Source organism: Larus michahellis, chromosome 1, assembly GCF_964199755.1.
Source record: "Larus michahellis chromosome 1, bLarMic1.1, whole genome shotgun sequence".
In the NCBI taxonomy this organism is placed as follows: Eukaryota; Metazoa; Chordata; class Aves; order Charadriiformes; family Laridae; genus Larus; species Larus michahellis.
Genome location: NC_133896.1, coordinates 10,538,841 through 10,560,314, shown reverse-complemented (window position 1 = coordinate 10,560,314; position 21,474 = coordinate 10,538,841). Strand labels below are relative to the sequence as shown.

At 35.5% G+C, this 21,474-nt stretch overlaps 1 protein-coding gene across 1 annotated transcript in view; it reads right to left on the bottom strand.

Annotated features, from left to right (window-relative positions):
• The window catches only part of SEMA3E (semaphorin 3E), a 144,552-nt gene that overhangs the window by 68,807 nt on the left and 54,271 nt on the right, over nt 1-21,474 (bottom strand). The gene's annotated exons all lie outside the window — the stretch shown is intronic.

The window sequence follows — 21,474 nt, the reverse complement described above, 5'->3', positions numbered from 1 at the left end:
AAATACGCTGACCAGATAAGGGGAGTTGGGGCTTAGCTGCACATGATCCAGGCTAAAGTCACTTCCTCAGAGAAAAGGAAATTCATCCTGGGTAATGTTGCAGAAACTTGGAATCAGGCCTCAGGAAGGAAGAAAGAGGCAAGCACAGGGGTGTTTCTGCACTCTCAAGCAGATGGTGCAGAACACAGCCCGGCTCGTAGCAGGGCAGAGAGGCCGAAAACCATTTTGCTGTCAGGAAGCCTCAAAAGAAGTCATTACAAAGAGTACCTTAGGACTGCCTCTGAAACAGCAGAGCTGGGACTGGGGGAAAGAAGCTATATTCCTATGTCTACATTTTGGCAAATCATTTTATTTTGAAGAAACGAAAATCAGTCTTGGTAAAAGGAACTAAATTCATTTTAGCTTATCCTCACAGCTATCCCTAAGCATAATTGTTCCATTTATTTGGATGTAGCCCAACAGCTGATGCTGGGAGAAATGGGATTGTTTCAGAGCTAGTGAAGACAATAAATGGGCCCCCATGCCATTGGGATGAAGGCTTGAGCTCTGTGCCACACCAATAGTTGTGTTCATTCGTCTGTGCTGCACCTTGTCAGCCACATAGAGGCCACCACTGGTCTCTGCAAAAGCGCTGGTCCTACCTGTTAGAGAAAGTCCTTGCACAGGTCTATCACTATGGCGTCCACTTGGGATACCATAATGCCATCCATATATGCTGTGATTTTCAGAAAATTATGTATATCTTTAACCTGAGAATGCAGCCTCATAAGGAACCAAAATATTAAACCACCAAAATTCATAATCATTGTTAAAAATTGATCCTGTGTTCCCTGAGAAAAGGGCGTTACAAACCAATAACATCTGAATTCTATATTTGAATTCAAATCTACCTTACCCAGAAAAAGTTCTAACGTGACCAATTTTCCTTATGATATGCCTTACTTATATCCTAAAGTACAGAAAAGAGAACAAATATTTTGAGCCAAGGCAAAAAAAAAATTATCTTTCAATGAGGATATTAATTTTATCCAACAAATTGACACTATTTCTTTTTCTTTTAAATTATTATTTATATTGTGTGTGTGATGATAAGAGAATTTAATAATAGGATAAATATAGGTTTTATTCCATCTGTTGACTAGATTTGATTCAGATCAAGAGAAGCTGAAAGCAACTGGTTTCTGAAAGCTGTTTGCCTAGATGATAACATTTCTATCAAAGCAGTCGTACTAGAAATTCAGCCTCACAACTGATATATTTCCTGAGCTATCTTCAAAAAGAATCTATTGATTAAATAGCTGTGCATAATGTTAATATCTAGGCTTTCCATAACATTTTTTTAACAGTAGAGGTCAAAACACTTTGTACCTGAGTGTGATTGGCCTCATTTAACAAATGGAAAAACTAAATCACAGAAAGGAATATCATGATGAGCAAAATAAGAGTCGTTTTTGTCTAAGCTTTGCTTACTGACCAGTGGACATATTTACATTTTTTGACAGTGATACACTCAGCACAAAACTGCATAGCAGTGTGGAAATGGTGCTTTCAAAGCAAGCTTCTCCTGCCAAGCAAATCCAGCAGATTGCTGTTCCAGAAGAACATTGCTTGTTTGTGATCAGATTAGAAACAGAATGAAAGCAGAACTAGATATATTCTTTTGGTCCTAAATAAAGCTATTTTTTATTTGCAAGAATATAAAACATCCAATATATTTTATTTTTGAGTCAGTCTTGGAGTTAAAAGAATTGCATTTGAACTTCTAGTTATATACAAGCCACAAAAGGATACTGTACTATCTTCCCCTGATTTATTTCCATGTTATCCTGAAGGCAAATTTTTCATAAATGAGAGAATATTTCTTTACATAGATCAGAGATATCACGCATGTGTTCTCAATGAGAACACAAGGCACAACGAACAGTCTTCTACCTGACCACATAAACTGGTTACTACTCTTGTAAGGCTCAGTCCTGCCGAGTACACCTGCAACTCTCATTGTCTTAAATGAAAGTTGGGAATATTAAACACCCTTCAAGATCAAACTTGTAAAAAGATATATTTCTAGGACTACCTCCAGCAAAGATACGGTTTTCGCCATGGGTGTAGAGACAAGTACAGAAATGAACCTGACATCCGGAAGGGCTGGATAACACCAAGCAGTGGGACCTGGGGAGTGGTTTTTTACTGAAACACAAATGTACTAGTATTATGTAGTTCCTTTGAAAGATACTAGGATTTCTGGACATTGTAAGATATCTGAGATATTATGATAGTGTAGGTAAACAGGATACAGCACCTTCTGAATTCCAGGAGAACGGGTGGGAGTCTAAAATGGCACTAGATGACCGTTATTTCTAGGCAACTGAATCTCGCCATGATCTGGCTTGGTGTAAATGACCCAGGTTTTGAAGCAGCAGAATGTCATTCCCATAGTGCTATGCCCCTTCAGCAAAGCTGTTTGGCTTTGATGCAGCACTGCAGGAATGCGGCTGGACTGCTTCCAGACTTGAGCTGCTGCAGCCGCAGGTTGCACAGCCTGCACACGCATTTGGTGAATTGTTAGTTTATGAACTGTTGCACTCTGCAGTGTTGAGATACCCTCAATCATTTAAATCAGGGCCCAATTCAGAGCCAAACACTTAAATTTAAAGCTCAAAGCAACTTTCACCAAAAATCTACCCTCAATTACCTTGAAGAAGCTTATGCTTGCAAGGGTCACCTTGTGACTTTAGACTCCACAAGGTGTCAAGAGTTGTGCTCCTGCTCATGCCCACACCCTTAATTTGAAAAATTAATGCCTAAACTCGAGCATAACCCAAAAAGAGGTTGTTCTTCTAGGATTTAATAGCTCCATTTATGTTGAGCACATCTAGCATACTTACAAGATCATATTTACAAGATCAGGTGCAACTGCAATTTTCTTTGAGAACCTGGCCAGAGAAAATATAGTGCTGCTTAAGGTTTGTAAAATATTCTAGTGCCTAAATCGGTCACCTGAGAAATAGCAGACATGAGTTCAATTTCCCTTTCTAAATGGATTGAAACCCAGATCTTTCTCCTTCCATAAAGAGGTCTAATCACAAGCTATTAGCTGCTCGATTGGTAGGGAAGGGTGGATGCTTTTCCTATTTCCTGTTGAAGCTGTGCAACAAAATAGTCAAGCTTCAGGAAGACTGAACTAGCAGCAGCATGACTCTAATTTAGTAGAAAAATTGCTTTTCTGGGAAAGAGGCTCTGGTTCTAGTGCTCAAAATAGTCTATGCATTTTATATTAAACAGTTAGTGGATAAAGTATATAAACTGTTCTAGCACATGGAATAGAAACCCTCAGCTCCTCTCTCACATGGGAATGTCTAAAGATTTCAGCTGAGTAAAACCCTTCCTTTTATGGAGTTTCTATAGATTTTTGTGACAAAAAGCCCTTCCTCTATAAAGATCCTGTGCAAAGAAATAAAAAGCAAGAGAAAAAGAGGATGAATTGTTCAAGGAGAATATACTGCTAGTGCTCAACACACAGGACAAAAGACCATTCCTACTCCCATCTTTTGATAAAAAAAGAGCTTCAAGTTGCCTCGATGTACTGATCCCCAAATTTGAAATAGTGATGTTCAGCTTTTGTACTATAGTGTTTTGCCATTTTAATCTAAAAACTCAACACCAAAACTAAAACTACACTATTATAGTACAAACAACATTTTACTCAACAAAGGAAGGACTGCTTCAATATTTACATATTCCTATATGGCACTTCACTTACCTGTGAAAGCCTTAAAGCAGGTCTGGACATACAGATTACATTTCTTAAGAGAACAAATCTTATTTCTTGCTGTTTTAAATGCTGAGAACAGACCTGAAGGTTTGTTATCTGTCTGCCGGAGCTTGCTGGCAAATATTCAGAGTGATCTTGCTTACCACAATTTCTCTTATAGTAAATCTACTTTGGTGAATATATTCATATTATATCTTCTTCGACAAGATGGATTGCGTTAGCCATTTGTCAAACAATGTCAATTATATTCATACTAGCTGATTTCTTTAATGTTTTGCTGATCAGCATTTAATTATTTCTAACTTCTAAGACTGTGTTAAAACAGCCATTTCTTCTATTAAAAAAAAAAAAAGTCACCCTTTTATTATGTTATTTGGATTTTTTTTTAATATAAATGCTTAATAACTAAAACATGCTTAGGATATTAAACACAAAAACCTCATTGCTGCTCCACAGCAGCCAGAGCGTAGTGAGTTCTCCTGTATAACATGTTCTCAGAAATTAAGCATGTAGTCAGTAAGATGTAACTTTGAATCTTGAATATAGACAAATATAATGATAGATTTATTTTTTTTTTCTCAGGCAGTGAAAAAGTTGCTGTTGCTCTGCTCTGTTTTTCATAGCATTACGTCATCACAACTGCACAAGTCTTTTGCTTTTGCCCTTTTTTGCCCTCATAAAAATCTTTGGTTCCCCTTTTAAATTCTACAGAAACATAGTCTCACCTCCCACACTACTTCATTCTGCAGAACATTCTTCTGGCAAAGATGTTTTCCAGATGCAGGGCACTGACAAATGAGTCTGGCACTTTGAACATGTTGCGTGCGTAAGGTGGACGTCTCAGTGCTGCTTTACAGGAAGGGGCAATGACTGGGGTTGCCTTCTGTCCCCATCAATAATATAAAAGGCCACAGATATAAAGTCTAGGTAATGTGAACACCTGAGTGACAATCTGTGTTTCCAATTACCAGCAACTATTAGTCCTTGAATATAAATATTTATAAGAATTTGGTGAGCCTTATGTAATTTATTTAGTTCAGCTTTTTGCTATATAGCTGAAAAGTGATAATCAAAATCTGCTTACACGTGACAAGAAAGGGACAGAAACAAAAAGGAGGAAAACTAAAAAGGAGAAAAACTAAAAAGGAGACATAAGAGAGAGCCTTAAATATCTGTGACACAGTTTATGAAGCACAGGTTAACAGCAACATCAGGCAATGCAAGTATCCTTCAGTTTTAAACCACCAGTACTTTAAGGCAGATTACTGCCTTAAAGTAATATCCTTATATTCAAGGATACTCTAAAGAGTCATCCATCACAAGGACAAAAATATAATCTTACAAGTGGTTGGATCTTTCTGACAAGGTTAAGACCTCTAACTGACAATATTCCGTATAAAATTGGTAACAGGAAGCAGAAGTTTTCTTCCCTGGGAAAAAAATAGAGATAAAAACTCACTCCAAAAAAACTATGCTGCTGAAGATGAAGTAATGCAGTAGCATTTTTTACTTTCCTGTGCTCACAGTCATGAGTCATCTATATAGCTGCAAAATTAATTATAGAGCCATGATAGTAATTGCCAACTAGCGGAAGCACACACTAACTCAGGTGAGCCAGCAAGCAACTGAACCAGTTGAGCAATAGTGTAGATTGGCCAGAGATGGCTGAAGTCACTGCTGCCACACGAGGTTTGCTAGCAAAATCTAAGCCAAGAACTTTAAAGGCAGAAATAATTGCAAACAGCAAACTAACTAAAAAATCTTTGTAGTAGTAACGCTGAAAGTTGCCACTATACTTTTAAAACACAGTTCTTAAGATATTTTAGTATCTTATTTGGGCAACATGAATCAATAGGAGATAAACTTAAAAGGCTATGAGGGAGACCGAAGTATGAACTTTCGCTGCTTGAGGTTTTATCTGTGTGGCTGCCAGGCAGATGCCTCAGAAACTTGGCAGGGTAGGAGACAGAAAGCAAAGTCTAGTAATGACAAGCAAAAACCCATTAGTCCATAACTACTCTCACATGATTCAACCTCTGCTCTTAGCAGCAGGTGAGTTTGGCTATCTAGCTATATTTGGAGAATGTAATTGGCTTCGTGAAGCGAGCCGGTGCAGCAAAGTCCACGAATAATTTTGTTTGTTTGGTGCTCTTCCTCCGAATGTGTGGATCTAGTGATGAAGTTTAAATTATAGTGAAAACTTCAAACAAAGAACTTTCCCTGTGAGTTTGTTTAAATTACAGAGGCAAAAGTTTCTGAAATTAAAAGGTACGCTTTGAGGAGACAATAATATTTTAAATCTGTATGCAATACAAAACTCTCTTCTCTCTTTTTTTCTAAGAATAGTGTAAAAAACTATAACTGGAACATGTAATAAATCATACAGTGTATTTTTGTTTCTTCTAATTCTACTCAGTTTATGGTGGAAAAATTTCAGTGGAACTTGAAAGTCTAGGAGCTCCTCTTCTAATCCTTGACATTTCCATTTCAAATCATTATATGTCACATATATGATGTGACGTATATACACTCTGTGACATCTAGCAAATATTTAGTTTTTCTTCCCTGCTGGCAAAGTAACATACTCAGTTAGTCCCACTATCATTGATCTGGTTTTAGTTACTAAACAACAGAAATATAACCATTACAAATCTACCAGGGCTTATAGTATTGAGATGATCCATAGTACCGAAAAAAACAAAGTGTATGTTTACACAGTATTTCATAATGTTTCTAGTTCTTTCTGGAAACTTCTACAATGCACACTAAATTAAAAATAATCACACAATCTTCATACAAGCTGGGTGTACTTCAATTTTAACATCCTTTTCTAGAAGCACACGCCAGTCCAATAAAAAATATATGGTATTCAATTTAATGTTACTAATTCTTAAAAGGAAATTCAATGCAGTGTGATAAAATCTTGGTATTTTTCACATTTCATCAAACCTGCCTAGTAATGATGGCCAATTTACAGACTGTATTAGAGGAAAACTTCTTTGTGAATCAGCTGAAAACATTTACAGCACCTGCTTAATTGTAGTGTATGTTGAAGCACTATTTGTTTTCTGACAGCAATATATGTGATCCTACCAATTTCTGGAAGTTATTGTTGATTTTCATTACACCAGTAGTAAGCTTCTGATACAAAATCTAATCCAGAGCTCATCTGCCATTTTTTCCAGTTGAGTTCATTAACTTTAAGCTAGGTAATCACATCAATATCGATGAAATAGATGTGAAACAGTATATTAATAATAGTTTTCCTCCCATATTTTATCTGAACCTGAGAAACAACAGGCAGGGAATCAACTCAGAATGAGAGGGAATCTTCATAATTCCAATGTTAAATATTTATTTAAAGCATATTTTCTTCCATGCATTCACAACATGCTTTTAATGATAATATTTAACAATAATAATTCAGTGAATACTGATTTTCAAAGATTGAAAATTAACTTTACTATATTGATTCCATATCTGTTTCCAGTTAGCTAGATATTGTTTACTGAGTGATGGATCATTTATTTTTTTGATTCTTTTCAGTATTAGACAGCAATTTTTTGTGTGCATTAAAACAAATTTGCTATGGTCAAGTTGACATACTCCTCACACCAGGGACTCTATTAATCAAAAAAATTTGTTTAGCTTTCCAGTGTGATTTTTCTCAGAAAGGGTACACACTTCCCCAAACTGCTCCCTGACAACACAGTTCAAAAAAGTGGTTGCAATAGAAAATATTAAACCATATTCATTGCTTATGCAGAATGACATAACACCATTGCTGTTACGAGTCCCCAGGTCTCAGTCCCAGGTAGGGTAGATGTTTATTCTTGCTAGCAATATTAAACCAGTATGATATGGCTGCTAAAACTCTCTAGTGACTTCAAACCCTAATGATCCTTATCTTTTTAAGGAAGCATTTTAAGTAGGTGATAATAAGTGATAATGTGAATACTAAAAACATTTATTAATGTTAGACATTTTGTTCTAAATGGAGAATGCATGGTAGAAAGCTTCAGAAATACGTTTTTCTATCAAAATGTTCCAGCAGAAATATAAATTGGAAAATTTTTAATATTAATTTTTTACAGTCTAAGGATGACACAAGCATCCATGAAATAGTCTTTGAGCACATTATCTATTTTATCCAATTTATTGCTACAGTAGTAAGCATACAAAGAAATGTCCCCTTTAAATTATACTCCCAAAAGATGTTTTACATTATGTTTAATATCTTAATAGTGTTAACAAGTGAAAGAGTCAATTTATAAAACTCTTGAGCTTTAGAAGATACATATGGTTCAAATAATCACAGCCCTCTTCTGATGAAACACAGATAGTCCAGTCTCCTGAGGACTTCATTTATTAAGGTGTACCACTTACTACATGCTTATTACCACACCAATCTGGGAAGGGTAGAATTCTTCCTACGGAGAAATCTAGTGTTTTGACAGAAAGAGAATCTGGTGCTTTCATTTAAAACGAAGATGCCAATAGTCAGGGTTTTATGCAATTCAAAATGACTGTTAAATTGAATTTCCTTTGAAAAAGATGGATAAAAATGAGCTATCCCGTGTGATTTTTTTAGGGGCAAATGCTCTTAGGCAGGATGGCATGTGATTGACAGTATACGTAAGGCTATCTGGAATCATCAACATGATAAAAAACAGAATGAAGGAGAAAGGAGGCATTGTAAAGAAAGCAAAAGGCAGAGGGAAAATTGGGATGGAAATAACTAAAAAGATAAAAGGAAGCTTTCAAAATATTTTTCCTGCCAAATCAATTACTTACAGCAGATGCCGAGTTTGAGATAATACTCCATAGGTGAGTTTAGAAAGATTTGCTACACCTCACACACTGAAATGAACCCAAGTTTTACTGAGCACAGCAACTTTAAACAACAGTGAATGGATTTATATAGAAATGAGTATATTGTTACCCCAAAGTCTCTTCTCTTTAATTGAACAGAATAACTTCTCTGCAAAGATTTAATTCACAGGAAAGAAACAAGTATTCAGCTGTTAAACATCACTGTCTTCAGAAGACCTACCTAATTTGAGGCATCTAGCACTAATGTATCAACGATTTGATCCTACTTTTCCTGATGCTTTTGAATATTAATGAAAATATCAAAGGTCTGTTTGTTGGCTTTATTTTAATTGTGGATGGATTTTTATAAATCCATTATATTATATCCATATATATCCATTAATATATCCATTTTATATATATATATCCATATATATATCCCTTAAATTATGGAGATGGATTTTTATAAAGAATTCAAGCTCTTCTATTGTAGGTGGTATATGTCATATTCAGCTTTTGCTTTATTCAAAGTCAGGTGTCTAGTTTAAGGTATTTATCCAGCTGTCTTTTTTTGTCAGAACAAGAGAAAGAGGGATTCCTAAATGGGATTTTAAAATTCCTTTATAAAAGAATCTAAACACATATAATCTAAAAGTTTTTATACCCCAAATTTTAAGGATTTCTACTAAGTTTTAGATACACAGTTAAATGTAGATAAATTCCACCCCAAAATGCATTCTATACATAAACTAAAGTTGTACTTTGCCAGTGTTTGCAATTTTAAGAACCGCAATGCAGGGCAACGCATAGAAATAACTGTCTTCTTTAAGAATCTTTGTTGTCTCTACTGTTTTTCCCCTAATATGCCTAATTATCTGTAAAATGCTGGCTAGGTTAAATGCCTTGGAAGAAAGAGACAGAGAAAACTTTATTTGAATAGCTTGGGACAGATTTGAAACCTTTCAGAATCAATAACGCTTTTCAAATATTAGAGTCAAAACCAGAGACATGCTTCTGCCATTTGCCTTTGAGCTGGTAGAACTCAACAGAATTGATCTTAAGTAGCGTAACCGGAGAATAAAAGTCAATATTAGGCAGCTGCTAGTGGCCACATAACTATTATGAATTGTATTATGAAGCATTGCATATTATCTTTAAACCTTCACAAATATGTGCACCCATCCTCCCCCTCCTTTTTCGACACTATTCATTTGTTTCTGGCAGATTTTGCAAGGCAGGGGGGAAATCCTGGTGCTTGTTTAGAAGTTTATTGTACACTTGATTTAAACATTATCTTTTCTTATGGTAGATTTGAGCATCTAACAGAGTCAGACAATAGATCTTCCTGGATTTTAGATGTAATTTGTGCTTTTAAACCCTTCAGATGCTTTTAGAAAAATACCCAGTGGTAATAAAAACCCAGTCAGACTGTAGAGAAATCTACATGTAGAAGCAAGAAACAGTGTCCCAAAATGACAAGTAACATCTCTATATCCTCATTTGACCTGATGGTAACCGTAAAAAGCCCAACAACCCCTGTCCCTTCATAATGGAACATTGTCGCAGTATGATTCTGTCCTGATTCATTTTGCATAGTATGTATGAACACCGTACGCTTACAGGGTGTTCCCCTCTTAACTTTTCTTCACTGTACCATTACAAATTCACTGTCATCTTGATGCTTGGTTTAGCATTGGTGCTTAACTTCAGATATTCTGGGGTCGACCTGTCTTTTTTTCTTATAGCTGACTGTACAGTAGGTAGAATATGAGATAATTTCATTAATAGCCTTTAATTCTCACAAGGGTTATTGATCTTTAGAATTATAGAGGTACTATGGAAATGGGGGGTTATACAGCAGATTTATTTTTGTATACTAGAATGTTGCGCAGAAGTCCATAGTGACCTAGGAATTAGATCATAGAATCATAGAATGCTTTGGGCTGGAAAGGAACTTCAAAGATTACCTAGTTCAAAACTCCCTGCCATGGGCAGGGACATTTTTCATAAGACCAGGTTGCTCAAAGCCCCATCCAACCTTCCAGGAATGGGGCATCCACAACTTCTCTGGGAAACCTGTTCCCCTGTCTCACTAGCCCCATTGTAAAATATTTCTTCTTCTTAACTAATCTAAATCTACCATCTTTTAGTTTAAAATAATTATCCCTTGTCATATCACTGCAACCTCTGACAAAAAGTCTTTCTCCTTCTTTCTTATAAGCCGCCTTTATATATTGAAAGGCCTCAATCAAATCTCCCCAGAGCCTTCTCTTCTCCAGGCTGAACAACCGCAACTCTCTCAGCCCTTCTTCGTAGGGGAGGTGTTCCAAACCTCTGGCCATTTTTGTGGCTCTTCTCTGGACCCACTGTAACAGGACCATGTCTTTCTTGTGCTGGGGACCCCAGAGATTTAGCTTTAGATTTAGCTTTACTTCATTTGCAATGATCATTCAGGAAGTTTGTACGTAACTATTGGACACTTCATATTTTAAATGCAAGTACAATGGGTGACTCAGAAGGCTACTATCCTGTAATTAGAGTTTGCCCTCAGAAAAAAGGGAGCAGAACACACTCAAGGTATTAGAAATGGGAGGGAATATTTTCCTAGCACTGAAAGGGTTTTTAAAGACTTTGAAAAATGTTTCCATGACAAACTGGAATAAAATCTTCAAATACAGAACATTTTAAAACACTGAAAAAGCCTGTTATTTTCACATTGATGTGATGGAACTATTTTGATAGTTTTACATATTTTATTTTGATTAAAGTGGTGTCATCTTTTTATTGGAAGTCAACTAACATTTCAAAATAAAATGCTTTTTGGACAAAATAGAAGTCTCAATTTAAAATATCTAAATATCCTTTTTTTTTGGCCAAAATATTAATCAATGAAAACATTCAGTTTCCATGACTTCATAATGTTTCATAGAGGAAAAAAACCAAAACAACAAAACCCAAAAAACCCAACCCAGAATCCATATACCCAGCAAAGAACTTCTACATAGTTCAAAAGGACCTACTGTTATTCCTTCTATCAAAAATTTTAGTCTCTAATAATATTCAGCTACCTCTAAAACAAAAAGGGCTTTTGCAAAAAGAGCATTTAATTAGTTTAGCTGCTGTGGATTTTTCATAGTAGTGTGTACGGACAGAAAGTTGCAGAGAAGAAAAGACAAGTAGAATACAACACATAGAAACCTTTTACAGGATTACAAGACAATTTCTAAATATTGACTTTTTAGGTATGAAGATTACTTCCAAAATTAGTCTAAATATAAATATGAAAAATGTGAAGCTATTATATTAGAATGATATATCCCAAGTACAATATTACTGAATCTGACAGCTATGTTTCTGTTTAGAATACAATAGAAACAGAAATTCATATTCTGCACATTATTTATGAGCATGGGGCTATCTGAGGATGTGCTAATTTTGTAATAGATGCTGCATATTGCCCTAGTATTTATCTATCACAATACAATTCTCCATTCCTGATACTATGGGAAATATGTAAAAAAACTATCATGAACTGTATGCTTGTCACAGAATAATATATTTATCAAACTGCCACAAGTAAGTACACTTGGGAATGAACAGGTCCTAAACATATATTATTTAACTGGAAGCTATTTAATTGTTTATATTATATTTCATTAATACTTCAGAGGAAAATGTTACACTTAAGTAGTTCTGACACTTACTATATAAGCTTAACTGAAGTTCAAGGGAATTTTCTCTCTTTAAGAATTAAAGAATTGGGAATATTTTATTCTGTTCTGATCCTTGTAGGATATTATAAAATAGGATCTGGTCTGAAGACAGTGAGACAGCTTCCTTTATAAAGAAAAACAAAAAGCAGGAAAAGCATTAGAAAATGCTCACTTGTGTAGATGTTAAAGCAATATATCTAGTTTATTTATGCCAGCTTTATTCACAGAAATAAGTACCATCTATATAAACAGTTTCTGAGTTGAGCAGGCTCTCTTGCAGAGGAAAATATTTCCCAATCTAAGAGTTTCATAAACAACTCTTGGGTACCAGTGGATGGTTGGCACTAAGAGACCACATGGGCTACAATGTATGTTGTATTTGTATCACAAGAAAACCAAACAAAAATGGGCTTCATTGCATCTTTTATAACCTCATACACTTGTTCAAGTTCGAGTCCAAGATAAGTATAAAACATTCTCTCCCCATTTCCCACTGTTGGAAGCAACGGAAACTAAAGTTGTTAAAACACAGTACAATTGAAAACTTGCTTTTGAAAGAAAAAAGGAAAAAAGAAAAAAAAACAGAAAGAAAACAGCAAACACTGCAAGGACAAGAGGAGGAATTGCGTTGGGTCATTTAATAGTAAGGATACAAATAATGTGACAGTCAGATCTATTAGCTTCGGAATAATCTGCAAAGGCAAGCTCCAGAACTGCTACTAGATGAGACAATTAAAAAAAAAAAAAAACAGGAGGAAGAATTTGACAATTTACTCTAGTTAACAGCCATGCAGTAGTTGGAAAAGGATTAGCTATCTTCCAGGTTATTTCCTCATCTTCATTTTCCATGGTACAATTTACACTAAAGAACGGAGTTTTCTGTACTCACAGGATATTGATACCAGGTCAGTAGTTGCATGGGTCACCTTTCCAAGTAAAATATTTCTATGTAACAGTAAGATAAAAAAGGATATTTACATCCCTCTCCTTGGGAGTACAGGCATCAGGAAAATATCCGGTGACCCGCAGAATATGCGTTTGTGTGCATGGATATATGTATGTGTATATGAATATATAAAATGTTATTTCAGACAAAGGTCTCATTTTATAGTACAATAGAATCTAGAATAGCTTTAAAAAAACCCACTAAATAGCAATTTGAAACAATTTTTTTTTCTTCCCTGTAGAATTTAGCATTTTGGTAATTCATAGCTCAGTTGGTCAGTGTCTCTGTATCAATTATTAAATTATTTCAGAGCCTAATTTTTTTTGAATTTGCACTGCTTGTTTTCTTACTCTTTTTTGGAAGGGATAAAAATCAGAAGGCAGGTCCTTTAGAAAGAATTATTTTCACTGTGTTTCTGTTGGTGGGTTACTACAATAAGGGTTTACATATGCTTTTATAGTAAGGTGACAGTATAGAGGCTGTCTGTCCTGAAATCTAGAAGCCACGGTGTTTGCATAGGTGCCTTGACATTATCAAAGCAGCTGTGACTTCCACTAAGTCCAGCTGCCCCTCTTGCATTTATACCAAAAATATAAACATCAGCACTTTAACACAAATTATGTCTCTTGAAACACCATCCTCTGCTTCAAGTAAGTTGTACCAAGGATGTCTAAGGAATCCCTTCATGTTAAATATTTACTCTACCTCCTTTTTACATTCTTATGTCAGAGAGCTTTAAATGAAAAAACAAGTAGAGCAACTCTCCAGAATATTACTGTAAACATTCAGAAGTTTCATTACAGAAGAGTTCTAAGAAATTTGGATTCATTTATGCTTAATCACCTTCATATGTCTTCCAATACCACCCAATTTGGGCTTTCAGTCACAGAACTCAACACACAGTTATAAACACTAAATTTCACATTAAGCTACAAACTCTATGCAGGTACTGGCATTTTTTTCTTGAGTTCCAATGAGTGTTTTGGGGGAAAAACAGGAATAAAAATCTATGTGGTTAGACTGTAGTGTAACAAATCCTGAAAAGGATGGATCCAACATAGGTAGGGATTCAATTTCAAATGTGCCATTCGGCCTTAGTATCTCCAAGCAAAAGACATCATCAGCAAAAGAAGATGGCATGAACATTGTGCAAAAGTTAGTTTTATAAATTGCAAGTATTTTTGCACTCCTGAAACAGATTCTGAGGGCCAGTCATGGAAGGGTGAAGCTCATTTCAGTTAGCCTATTTCCACTGGCATAAATGAATTTTATACCTGTGTAGAATCTGTCCCTAGATGCACTGCATTTCTGTTTCTGATTTATTTATACAGTCCGCTGATTTAAATTAAAGAAAGAATTTTCCAGTGTTAGGAACAAGTAGATATGATGCCTACTATTAAAATTCAAAATAATTCTGATTTACTAAACAATTTTAATATAAATTAAGAAACGGGCATCCATACCTACCAGTAATCTTTACAGCCCTTTTTTCACGACTGCAGTGAGCTCTAATGATATTGAACCAACAGTATAATTTTAAGTTCAGATGGTACAGATTCATGTGTTTAGGCTAAAGACTGCAGGTTCAGCCTCCCCAGTATTTGGCTTCTCCTTACACATTAATCACTTGTAACAAGTGGCAGAAGCCTTCAAAACGTATTAACACAGGTGGGCCTTTGGTGCTTATTTGTAGCTCTGTTGAATAAGCATGCTTCAGGCTGTTTGTATAGGTCCAGTAGCAAGGTTAGAACTCAGGAGTGATAAGGTTACTTAAACTGTAGCACAACTAAAGAAAGTCAAGCCAACCAAGAAAATCAAGGTTGATTTCTACATGTCACATTTAAAAACTAAATATGTACATTGCCTGGGGAATGCATTTGAAACAGCAAAGTCTGGTAGGAAAGAATGTTTTAAGAGCACTATTATAGCAGGGATATTTCTACTGGGAATAAATAAACTGCTGAACGTGCCTCATTTTTTAATGCCCCACAGATGTAAACTGTACTTGATTCTATTGTCTGTAATTTAATTTAATGCTTGGAATGTTGCAGTAATATAAAGTAACTGATATGCCCTTTGATTGAGAAACAGCGAGACCAAAAAATTTTATCATTTTTTCTGCACTATAGAGCCTTCTTATTGTAAAGAAAAGATTAATTTTAGCATGAATTTATATTGTTCAATCTTTATTAGAAATGACAGACAGAACTAAGAGAAAGACAATGCCTGCTTTATGCCTTTTCTTATTAATGGGAAAGCTTTTTGCTTATAGATGTATGTGATTTTTCTTTGTGTTGTTAATTGTGAACAATATCTTGCAAATTAAAATAATGATTCAATAGAAGCATTAGTTGAATAGCACCATCAGCAGCACCATGAAATGCTTTTTCTGCAATGATAGAATTGGTTTTTTACCTATCCTTATCTCCACTTCTATTAAATACCTCTTATTCCCTGAGCAACCAGGCACTTAGCATTCGGTACAAGAAAGTCACAAAAGAGTGCAGTAATATTCAAAAATACTTTTCACTTAGAAGTATTTCTAGTCAGAGAATTAACTTAAATGTTTATATTAATGCTACATCACACTACGTTATGACTCATGGTGTAATAGAATTGTAATGTTTTACTCCATGTTATTTCAATACATTTCTAGTACATATGGTTTAGAAACATAATATATGTTGATGTGCAATACTTGGCTTTCTTTTCAAATCAGAGTATTTCTGTTGTTTTGCAGCTCTTCTTCAGACAACCAGCCAGATATAGGATATCTACACTTTCATTTTTAGAAGGGGATAATGGAATATGTATAATGCAAAAATTCCTCAGTGAAGCAAACAAAAAAAAATTAACTGGTTATATCTCCCATTTTTCTGTAACCAGAGTCCAGTGACAGTCTGTTAAGTGACATGAAGGCTGTCTTATTTTTTCCATAAAACTACAGCTTCCTAATTTTACGAACTTTATGTTAGGAGAGCCTTATGGGTGTTGTACTCACATAGACTAAAATTGCCAACGCAGGTGTAACATACTGCTTTTACTCAATTTATAACCTGTTTTACAACACTGTCAGCTTCCATCATTTTCATCTGACTGTTGCAGCAATGACTTTTCTGAAAGTCCTTATGACTGAGGTGCTGAGTGTATGTGAGAAGCTAATCTTTTTAAACTGCAAGTTTCTTTTGTGGTTGGGAAGAAGATGTTGAAAGTGTCACAGGACCATGAAGATCTTGAAGCCAAAAAAAAAAAAAAGAAAAATAAACAATCAAATTTCATTTAATTTCTTTTCAATTCATTATTTTTAAAATACTTTAATGTCAAGGCTTCTGATTTTTAAGCTGACTCCATGATCTGACACATATATTTGACTACTCAGGTTGTGCAGTGCTTAGTTACACAGTATATTAGCTTTTGTTCCTTTCATAAATTAATTTTGGCGTAAGCTACTGACCTTCTAAAATTATGACTAGTTATGTGCAAAGTTTGTTTCTGACAGAAGCAAAACGCGCACAGAAGAGGCTGGAGATATCTGGAAGCTTGTGGATGGCCAGCAAACCTCAATCAAATGAAATTTTTGAACTGCTGAAAGAAAGCACATGTTTTGGTTGTATCCACCATTGGTCACAAGTGTGAAAACTGAGGTTTGTTTTTTTTGTTTTATTTACCACTTTTTAAAATGGTGTGAACAACAAACAGATCTATGCACATCACGTATTTTTTAGCACAAACTACCTAAGAGAAAATCCCTGTCAATCTCGAGGATTTGTATCAGTTAAACGTTGTTTAATATATTGTAAACACGGAAAAGTGGTGGTACTAGAGTGCGTATTTATTTACTCGTGCATACAAATCAATAGAAATAGAATACTAATAATTCACTAACATTATAAAATAATCTGCTTCCTTCTTCTGAAGAACTGGGGGTTGTTGAAGGCTGAATCACTTGCTGCTAAGGATACCTTCTGAATATAAATATTTGCATTCCTTGGAGGATATTCTTCTCCACAGAAGCTAGGAGCACTTAGCTTTGGCTTTATGCCTAACTACACACCATTAACGTGCGACTATCTCAAAACTCTTGTACACTGTATTGTACCTAGAGGTTAAGTGTAGAGTGTTAAGGGGAGATCAATTTCAATTAAAAATGCAATAAAGGCATTAAAATATGTACTGGTATAGCTTCGGTAAGGTCTCCTGTCTCTTACTGTAAATAGAAGGTTATTAGAGTTTGCTTAATTATGTGTGCACGGGGAATGATATAGTCGCTAATGGTGTGGACAGTGGCACCTGAGCTGCATATGAGAGGTGGAAAAATCCCCATCATTTTAAAACTGATCTTCACATGTTGTCATTTCAGTCTATGCTCGGGCCGGGTAGCAGGTTTTACTTTCAGAGCTGCTGAGAATCTCCAGTTTTGTGCTGACTTCCTTGAGGAAAGAGCAGGAAATAGAGAGATTTGGAAATGGTTGTTTAAGACATATTAAGTAGCACCAGCAGCACTGCCCAGAAAAACCAACGAATTACATGGCAACAGTAGGGTTTCTGTGCCGGGTAATTACACAGTCTACATAGTCTACACAGTGCTCAGCACACAGGAATCTGCGATTTAGACTTGGTGAGCTAACAAACTCTGAAAGTATGCCAGCTTATGTAAAAGTCTACCCCAAAACTGGAAGCTGATCTATGGTTGGCAGGTTGCTAGCCAGGTATTTTATTCACCTACAAGTTCAAAAGAAATGAGCCTCTCGGCTTCAAAGCAGGGAGAGGGAAGTTGTCTTTGAAAAAGCAAGGGGAATGAGGCAAGAAGAAGATGACTGAGACTAAAACTTTTCATGTCTTGAAAAGAACATGCACTGACTGCTGGGAAAACATCCATTATTAGTGCTGTGAGCAATAATTATTACTACCAACAAGCATCCTCACTTACAGATACGATGGTGCGTGTTTTAAGAGACAGATTCAGTGGCAGACTTTTAATGAGCTCACTTCATAGTTACAAATATTCTGTTGCTCTCCCACAACACAGAAGTGTTTAATGTCTTCCCTCATGAAACTTAAAACTAAGTTAATTTTCTTACAGTTTCTGTAATGATTTCTTCTTTCACTCTGAACTAGTTGGCGAGTCACACGTTAATTTTCTCAGTTCAGTTTCATAACAGCTTTTGAAAAACTTTTAGCCCTTTTTTCTTTCATTATAGGGATGTGGCCCACTGCACACCATGCAGCAGCTTCTCTTTGTTCTTCGTGTGTGCCAACACCAGAGATAGTTGTTAGCATGGAAAGAGCATAACTTGCAATGCTGGTGCTGATGCAAGTTGGAATAAAAGCAGAGTCAAAAGTTGAAGAAGCCTTGGTGAAAGGTTCAGAGGTTGTCACAGACCTTTACTGGTTCTTTTGTCTCTTCTGCACTTCTCTCTGAGCATTTTGCTTCTGTGGGATTATCCACAATTGGAATGAAGTAAAATAATAGCTTAAATTTGGCTTTTGTATAGGTGGATGCTCTCCCTTATTGTAGTTTAACTCACTTCTTTTCAGTCTTTACTGCTTCCAGGCATATAGTCGAGCCATGTAGTCTGTCACCGAACACTGAAGTTGTTTGTCAAACACAAGTATAGGATTCCAGCACTGCTGATGCTTGGGTTTATTTTTTTTTTTTCTCTTGAATGGACACCATTAGTGCATGTGTGTCAACTCAAATTCAGATTATTTTCATTACATGTGAAACGGAAAATAGACTAGCAGTGGCTTTTTCAGTTCAAATACTTTGTTAGCATTACGCTCCACAGAAGTTGTAGAACAAAAAATAGTTTTGCCAAGAGAGATGAAAACTGAGTGTGTGGTGGAAAAACCAAATATTATGGCAGCAAGAGTGTTTAGTGGAAACACTCCCTGGAAAGCCAAGGCTTTCTGGTGGGTAAGTGACAAAAAGGTGACTAACTGGAGGGATGATTAATTCCCTTTTGTATATAAATGCTATAAGAAAAATTCTCATAAATGAAGCCGCTAGGTACAAATGTCAAGTATGAGATACTATGAATGAATAGATTAACCAAACTAGGCTATATCCTATTAATCACATATCTCAAAATGGCATAAAAAGAGCTTTACTTTATACCTTTTTTAAGCACTGTTGATGGACTTCATGCATTTTTGTGAAGTAGCCAAAATGTCAGCTTGACAAATGTTTTCACGTGATTAAAAAGCTCAAAATGGTGTTATTTTTCTGTCGCTTGTTGATGAATGCCGGAAAATATAGCATAGTAAATTACAATGTCTGGAATCAGGGATGACTTGGATCATCTTGGCAAAAAAAATTATGATATTTAATAAAAATGTATGGAGGAAAGTCATTCTCAATCATGTTTTCTCTATTCTGCATTCCATTCAATTATGAAATGTAAATGAACAAACCAAGAGATAGTTTTCAGAGACTGAATTAAAATTCATTTGTACTAAAAAGTGAACATAGTGAACAACTCTGTGTTAACAGTCTCCTTATAGGAGAAAATTAATTAGTTATATTTGGAACTTGTCAGCATTATTTAAATTGCATTTAGCTACTTATTCTCAAATAAGATAACAATATCAATAACAAAGAGCTGTAGCTGATGCAATTACAACACAACCTATATGGCTGTGAAACTACAGCCAGCACTTCTGTTTGAGAAGTATTAATGCTGTAATAGGCCATGCTAGTGTGAAAGACTGTGGTCTCCTTGGCTGCATAAATATTACTAAATAAAACCATTTTATGGCTCAGAGGCCACATGGCAAACATCCATAAAGCTAAACTGTTCCACTCTCTTCATCTCCAAGCAACATAACGTCATCCAACCCCCCTATGTAGAATGGTCCTTGTTGTACTGTCTCCTGAACTATGCCCAAATATTATTTGGAAGAGTGCTAGTTTTCACAGTTGCCAAGAAGAACATAAAAATTTTAATACTAGGGATAATCACAGGTCAGTGCTTCAGTGGGTGCTTGTGCTCTGTATTTGCTTTTTAAAATTATATGTAATCTTTGCTAAATTTATCACGGCCAGGTTTGTTTTAATTTGGATAATTTCTTATTTTATTGCATGTCTATTCTATTCCAGAATAGAATAATTATTATTTAACTGACTTATTACAGTGGAGGTGAGAGACCGAAGGGAGAAGAGTTTCTATTGTCCCAAGCATCTCACATACGTACAACAAAAGTTCTTTGCCTTTGAGTTTGAAGAAATAGCAGGGAAACATTCACTTGCTGCATCCTACCTAGGGGCAATAATGAGCACAGATAAAGTTACCACAATAATGTTAACGAGCAGTGGTAACTTCAGTTACCATCAGCAACAGTTTAAGAACAGCATATCTGTAATCTGTTAATTAAAATCTAGTTAGAAGCTGCTTTGACATACTTAGGCTGACCACATAGCTCAATAATAATAATAACCTTGTTTAATGCCAGCAACACTTGAGTATGGAATGCAAAATTATAAAATTTCTTTTATTTGAATTAATCCAAATCTCATTCTGAGGGCGTGGGCAGCCCCCAGGAAATCTGTATCATGGGAAAGGTTTCTAGGATCTAACAAAACAGGTAGTTCACACTGACAATATATGAAATGATTGCTTCAAAGCATGGAAATTGTAACTACACTGAAGATAGTGAAATAATATAGGTCACTTTTACCCATTGTGGTCTCCTCATCAGATAAACATATGTTCTACAGTAGGTATATATTCATAAAGCACATCATATTGTGCCTAGGCACAAACACTCTGGTCCCTAGGGAAAACAGTACAGTTGCATGAAAAATATGTTATTTTTTATAAGTAACTTAGCAACTGTGACTTGTTCTAGAGCCAAGAGCAGAATCTGAAGGTGGTTGTAGTCAGAATTTTGCTTCAATGTTTTTTGTTTCTGTCATCAGTGCCCCCCACATCCAGAACTGTTAGGGTTATGTACTGATGTGGGGATTCCTGCTTTGAGCAGAGCCTCAGATACACTACTCAGCATATTTAAAGGATGTGGGTTTTGGGCAGGGGAGAGAGCCATTTACTATGTCTCCTTAAGGAGTAATCTACAAATGATTGCTGTTATTATGAATACATTATTTAGAATTTCAAGCTTTTCCCTTTTTTGTGTATATTAATATAATCTATATTATAAACCATAGTAGTGTAATGCTGCCAACCTCTTACTCAACCTTTGCCTTCTCACTTCAACTATGTGATAAATCACCA